Here is a 7,627-nt window from a genome sequence, read left to right as displayed (position 1 = left end):
TCTGAGGACAGCTATAAATATTACAAGTACATATATTTTAAAGTCATGGTTTCTCAATCTCTGCACTATTGACATTCTGGGCCAGATCATTATCTATGGTGTGGTCTCTCCTATGCATCCCTGGACTCTACCTACACCTTTCATATGACAGACAAAAATGTCTCTGAACATTGCTCAATGTCCCTGAGGGGAAAAATACTGTCTATACATTAGAAAACCATTAATTTTAATGTAACAATTAAAAAATATTTTTATATAATTGTTATAATAGCAATTCATTGAGAATGTATATGGAAGGCTTTCAAGTGTGAATAACACAGCCACATCATAAAACATTTTGTATACATGGTAATAATGAATTGGCATCACAGTAGTTGATTGGAGGAAAGATCATAAGGAAGAGTGGACACTTAGAAAAAAAAGACTGTACAACACATAAAAAGATTTTCTGATGGGCACAGGATGCTATTTATGCATTTGTACAAATGCATATGAATGTATATGTATGCATAACACAGAAGGAAGTTTTTTTAAATATAAAAATGTATGGAATACAGATTACCAAAGAAGTGAAATTAGGTTAAGTATAGTGGTTACAAAAGAACCATATGAAACAAAATTAAGTGAGAATCAAATTAATCTATATGTAGACAGATGATAACATTAACATATTAAATTTCCAATAATTTTGAAATAAAAGAATAGTATAGAATGGCTTTTTCAACAAATATTTTTATTGATTACAGAGATGAAGAAAGAGGGAGAGATAGATAGAAACATCATTGATGAGATTGAATCATTGATTGACTGCCCCCTCCCATACCCCTTACCAGGGACCAAGCCTACAACCTGGACCAACCAGAAATTGAATTGTGACCTCCTCATTCATAGGTTGACATTCAACCACTAAGCCATACCGGCAAGGCTAGAATGAATTTTAAATTTGGAGGAAAGCAGTATCTGAGCTGTAGTTTCTTCTTATATAAAGACATTGGATTCAAATATGCTAATGGAAGGTAAAGGTAATCTTTAGTAAATAAAAAAGAGAATGCCTTCCAGAGGACTGTAAAAGATGATGCATATTTTGTAAATAGAGCTAACAACAAAAGGCCAAAAAGAACAATAAGGAACAATGAAGATGTGAAACAAGTTGGCAATGTGGGTGTAGGGTGATTTACTAGCACTACGTACACAGAAGAATATTCACTTTCATTTTTTTTGATAGCAAAGATTCACAAGTGAAGAATATAAAAGTAACAGCTGACTTTTTTTCAATACAAAGAATAAAAATTCAAAATCAATGGAGAGGATACAATGGAGAGAATGACTGAGTGACAGATTTGAGCCCACACTCACAATTGTCCACATATACATACATGAAGGTACTCAATGACAAGCTACGAAGTGGGTGAAAGAAACCTCCAATTCCTTGTTTAGAAGAATGCAATCAAAAACAGTAATGAAAATACTCTGACCCCACTACAAAAATGTCAGGACTTGTACAGACAACTTACAAGAGAGAAAACAAATGGATAGCTAACCCACAAATATATTCAGGTCACAGAAAATGAAATAATTGCAAAGTTAAGCTATTTAGCATACCTTTTTTTATTTACCCAATATATTCTTTTTCATGTGAACTGAATACCTGAGTGAACGAAGATAGTGTGAAATGTATGTCTCATGAACCACTATTGTAAGGTAATATTTGCGAGAAATATATTGGACCTAGATATTTCTCATCAATGGAAACATAGTCAAATAGACGCCATGATAAAAATAAAGAACTGCCCTCACTTCACTGGACATCCCTCCATACCTAGTAGTCTATTTTCCTACTTTCTTTAGTTGAAAAACTCACTGTACACATTCTACTTTTACTTGAATTACTTTATGCCTCACATTTACAGTCTAATTGGTCTTCATCAGTTAATTGTCAGCAATTAGTTCAATGTTCACTTCTTTTAGCATCAAAAATTAGTCATTAATTCATTAATCAGGTAAATAAAGAACCATACGCTGGTGCCTATCAAGAGACCTTAGGTGCATGTACTTGGCTTTGACTCTCTCTGACCCTTTCCTGTAGTACCTACTGGACCTTTGAACTCACCTGATTGGGAACTCTGAGGTGAAGTTCTCCATGGGAAAGTCCAACCTGCCGGATAGTTGATGATGGAGACTGAAGCTCTCTCCCCAGACAGGACAGCAGGAAGGAGGCAAGCACAGGTTTCCTAGACAAACTTAGGATTCCAAAAACAACAACCAGGTCCCATCCAGCCCAAGGTCACACACATGCTGAGAGACTGGAGATGAGAAGATATTTACAGCTCCCTATGTCTGCTCATTAGGTGCATTTCTGTCTTGTTACTCCAGCTTCTAATCACTTAATTTCCCTGTGGGTCTGGACAGAAGGAAATGTTTTCCTGGAGATTCTGTGTTCCCAAAAGACTGGCTAGGATTCAAGTGAGTCCAGTTTTTACTAGTTCTTTCCAATTATATTTGTTGGGTTTCAGAGGACTAACATTCCAGCACCTTATCTCAACCCTGATTTAAAATTTTCCAACTTTAAGACTGAGGATGTAGTCTGGATTAGAAAACTTGAATCTCCAAATATTGACTTTTTATAGGGACACAGCCCCTAATATCTACAGACAATTGCTATTTTTCTTTCCAACAAAGGGGTAAATTAAGTTCCTTTGATATAAACTTTGTGTGTTACACACTGGGCTTCATGACACATTAGCCAAACGAATTTGGCATTTCAACCTTATATCACAAGTTAAGAGCTGTCATTTAGTCCCTCACTATGAAATATTTGTTAATTATAAGGAACATATTTTGATGATTTTATATGCTAATCTAAGCTTGGAGTAGGAAAGTAAATAGACTCTTCCCTGTAGCCTCCAGAAAAACCATAGCCCTGCAAACATCTTGATTTTAGCCCACGGAGACTCATTTCCTATTTCTGACCTCAGGAATTTTAAGAGCATGAATGTATTTGTTTTAAATCACTTGTGTGATCATTTTACATTAGCATTAAAAAGTGAATACACCTTTATCCAATGAAAATTTTCTTCAGGAAGCTGAGATTAAGTGTCTCAATTCATTTATTTATCTTTCCCTGGATAAAGGCATTTTGAGTTGTAATCCCCCCTTTAAGTAAAGGAAATGTGTAATCAGTTTGGAGATATTCAGCCTCTTTAGCTGGTAGAGAATTTCTTATTGCATAAATGTAAATGTGCTCCAGATTTTGATGCCTTTGAGGCATTAACATGGGAAAAGTAATTCATCATTTAAGTTCACATCTACCATTTACTTTAAATCTTCATGTCTAAATTTCTACATCTTTTAATTTTATGTTAATTCAAAAATTCGTTCTTTACATTTCTATCCTCTTTAAATTTCTCTTAAGTTTCCTTTCAACATGAAATATATGATCATTGTTATATTGTAAATTAACAAGCTTAACAGAAGATGTCTTATTAAGCCAAATTAATTCGGAGTCTTTTATTTCACTAGCGGGCTCAGAGGAATATTGCTTCTCAAATTCTGAGCAAAAACACGTAGGAAATTTTCCCTTTTTATACTTTCCCAGTCCTTTGTCTCCCAAATTTGGAATGAGACTTCCGGACCTTCTGAGAAAGAAGCCCATTTACTATAGCAGCAAAAAAAAAAAAAAAAAAAAAAAAAAAAAAAAAAAAAAAAAAATGAAGATAGTTAGGAATAAACTTAACCAAGGAGATAAGACACTTATACTTGGAAAACTACAAAAAAAGAGATGGAGGAATATATAAACAAGTGGAAGAATATGCTGTGTTCATGGACTGGTAGAATTTAAATTCCATCCTAACCAAAGCAATCTATAGATTCAATGCAATCCCTATTAAAATACAAACTTTATACTAGTATTTCACAGACCTAGAAAAAATGCTCCAAAATTTATATGGAACCAAAAAAGACCCCAAATAGCCACAGCAATATTGAGAAAGAAGAACAAAGTTGGAGGGATCATAATACCAGATATCAAGTTATACTACAAAGCCACTGTAATAAAAACAGCATGGTACTGGGAAAAGAACAGACATATAGACAAATGGGACAAAACAGAGCACCCAGAAATAGACCCAAGCCATTATGTTCAATTAATATTTGACAAAGAAGGCATGAGTATACAATGCAGTCAAGACAGTCTCTTTAATAATTGGTATTGAGAAAACTGGACAGATACATGCCAAAAAATAACACTAGATTACCTGTGGTGAGCCGGCATGACCATGGCATACTCAGCCCCAGGGCACCTTATGTGCCACGCCAGCTCAGCCAGGTTCAGTGACCCTGAGAGGGGGCGGTGAAAGATTGAGAAAAGACAGACAAGAAAAGAAAGCTGGGTCTGGGTGGGACACTACTTCTCTGATGGAGAGACAGTGCACAGACTACAAGCCGTGTCTTTATTTTACAGCCAGATTACATGAGGCAAAGTAAGGGCATGGTCAAGATGTTTACAACATTCTCGTGTGTTTTGAACCTACTCAATTGCATGCACCTGAACTCTATCAAACCCACATCACTCAGGCACATGGGGCCACATGTTCAGACCATAGGTTCAAGCTTACAACTAGAGCTGTTGGCTATAATTGTGCTGGGAAGGCTATGCCCCTCCAAGCTGGAATGAGAGGACTGTGCCCTCTCATTAGTCCAAGGTTTGAACCTGTCCAAACACTGTAGCCACTCTCCACAACCACCAACTTACACTATACACAAAAATAAACTCAAAATGGATAAAAGACTTAAATGTAAGAGGTGAAACCATAAAAATCTTAGAAGAAACCATAGGCAGCAAAATCTCGGACAGCTCTCATAGCAATATATTTACGGTTATATCACCTAGGCCAGGCAAAGGAAACTAAGGAGAAAATAAACAAATGGGACTACATTAAAATAAAAAGCTTATGTACAGCAAAAGAAACCATCACAAAATGAAAAGGGAGCCCACTGTATGGGGGAACATATTTGGCAGTGATATATCTGATAAAGGGTTAATATCCAAATATATAAGGGACTCATACATCTTAACAAAAGGAACACAAACAATCCAATTTAAAAATGGGCAAAGGACCTAAATAGACCCTTCTCCAAAGTGGACATACAGATAGCCAAGAGACATATGAAACAATGCTCAAAGTCACTAATCATCAGCGAGATTCAAATTAAAATGACAAAGAGGTACCATCTCACACCTGTCAGAATGGCATCAATAAATCAACAAATGACAAGTGCTGGTGAGGATGTGGAGAAAAGGGACCCCTTGTACAATGCTGGTGGGAATACAGACTGGTGCAGCCATTATGGAAAAAAGCATGGAGCTTACTCAAAAAATTAAATATGGAACTGTCATTTGACCCAGTGATCTCACTTCTAGGAATATATCCTAAGGCACTGGAAACACCAATCAGAAAGAATGTATGAACCCCTTTGCTCATAGCAGTGCAATTTACAATAGCTAAGATCTGAATACAGTCCAAGTACCCATCAGTCGATGGGTGAATAAAAAGCTGTGATACATTTACACCATGGAATACTATGCAGCAGTGAAAAGGAAGGATCACTTACCCTTTGATACAGCATTGGAGGGACCTGAAGAGTATTATGCTAAGCAAAATAAGCCAGTCAGAGAAAGACAAGTATCACATGATCTCACTTATATGTGGAATCTAATGAACAAAATAAACTGATGAACAAAATAGATCCAGAGATGTAGAAGCATGGAACAGACTGTCGAATCTCAGAGGAAAGGTAGGTGAGTGAGAAGAGATCAACTTAGGAACTTGTATGCATATATGCATAACCCATGGACACAGACAATAGGGTGGTGAAGGCCCAGGGTGGGAGGGAGGGCCATGGCAGGCTATAAGGGGTCAACTGGAGAAAAAAGGAGACATATGTAATACTTTCAACAATAAAGTTTTTAAACAAAATAAAAAATCCCATTATAAAGCGATTTCTCTCTTCAGTCAATCTTTAATCATTAAAGATGAATAAAATCTTGTGCATAATAGAGAGAATTAATGAATACAGCTGATAATGATCATTAACCATCCCCTTCATGCTTATGGAAACTTTAGAAGGGGAGAATCTATATTATTTATAGTAATAAAAAGAGTCACATTATAGACAGCACTGAAAGTTTTCAAACAGAAATATAAAGATAATTCAGAAAAACACCAACCAATTTTCAACCATATATATAAACCCCCTTACAAATAGGCATCATTCCTTCATACTCCTGTCCTTGTACAGCATGAAGAATAAATGTTTTCATAGTAATACAGTATGTGTTGTAAACATTTGGTTCATCGTATTGAAATTCATCAGTGACTTTAAGGTCATATTAAGTCAACCTATTTATTAAAATTTGTCTTTCAGTGAAGAGTCCTCTTAGAGACATGGATTTGATAATCATTTTGCAAGTGGGGAAGGTAGAGATTGTGAACACTAAACGGAAAAAACAGAATCTTAAGGAGAATAAAACCCAGGGACCCGCTATTAAACACACTTTTATGTTAGAGTCTACATTATAAGGGGGAGCAGTTAAGATAGTGATATACCAAAGAATGTCAGTCATAAAAGTGGAAAACAAAAGTCTCAGATTTTCCTCTTTTCAAATTGTAGAAAATGCCTTGGTCACTAAGAGTATTTTTTTTTCCATAGGTGAAGGGCAAATCAGGATGATTATTTTAGTAGAAAATATATATATTTGTTAAGATATATGTCATCTGAGAAATATCCATGTTGTCTCATTAGGTAAATGAAATTTTCCAAATATATCTGGTCCACGATGGAAATACATTTGAGAAAGTAGAAAAACAACAAAGAGAAGAGTTGTTGGTTTTCTGAGAGAGCAGATAACTTAATCGAGTTACATAAATTGAAAAGAGAAGATGAGGTCAAAGAAATAGAAATTCCAGGAAATAAAAGGAAAGAGCAAGTTCTACTTCCATAGTCTGATGATCATCACAATGTCTGACTCTGCAAACATGGGCACATCTTCAGTCTTAGGACAACAGACCAGTTTGTAGTTTCCTTCACAAGGAATGTTTTCAGAGCCTGTTTGATGTCCTTGTTCCTGAGACTGTACATGAAGGGGTTCAGCATGGGTGTGACCACAATGTACATCACTGAGGCTATGGCACCTGAGTGTGAGCTGTGGGTAGCAACAGAGCTGAGATACACTGCTAGGATCGTACCATAAAATAAGAAGACAACGGAGAGGTGAGACTCACAGGTAGAAAATGCTTTGTACTTCCCCTGAGCTGATGACATTCCATGTATGTAGGAGACTATCTTACAGTATGAGTAAAGGATCACCACCAAGCAGGAGAGCTGCAAAATACATCACCATGTTATTTTAAATTGTGTCAGAACAGGCAAGTTTGATCAACTGATTGAATTCACAGAAAAAGTGAGGGATTTTCATGTCCATGCAGATGGACAGTCGTAGTGCCATTAAGCATTGTAGGAAGGAGTGCAGGACATTTATGATCCAGCATATCAGAACCAGCAGTCCACAGAGCTGAGGGTTCATGATGACTGTGTAGTGCAGGTGGTGGCAGATGGCCACAAACTGGTC

General features: G+C 36.3%; 1 pseudogene; it reads right to left on the bottom strand.

Moving 5' to 3' along the window:
- Positions 1-7,011: 7,011 nt before the first annotated feature.
- LOC111824101 overlaps positions 7,012-7,627 on the bottom strand; it is a 15,551-nt pseudogene continuing 14,935 nt past the window's right edge.

Source organism: Myotis lucifugus, unplaced genomic scaffold (assembly GCF_000147115.1).
Source record: "Myotis lucifugus unplaced genomic scaffold, Myoluc2.0 scaffold_920, whole genome shotgun sequence".
Lineage (NCBI taxonomy): Eukaryota > Metazoa > Chordata > Mammalia > Chiroptera > Vespertilionidae > Myotis > Myotis lucifugus.
Note: the sequence above shows the minus strand (reverse complement) of the source record. Positions and strands in the feature narration are given on the sequence as shown.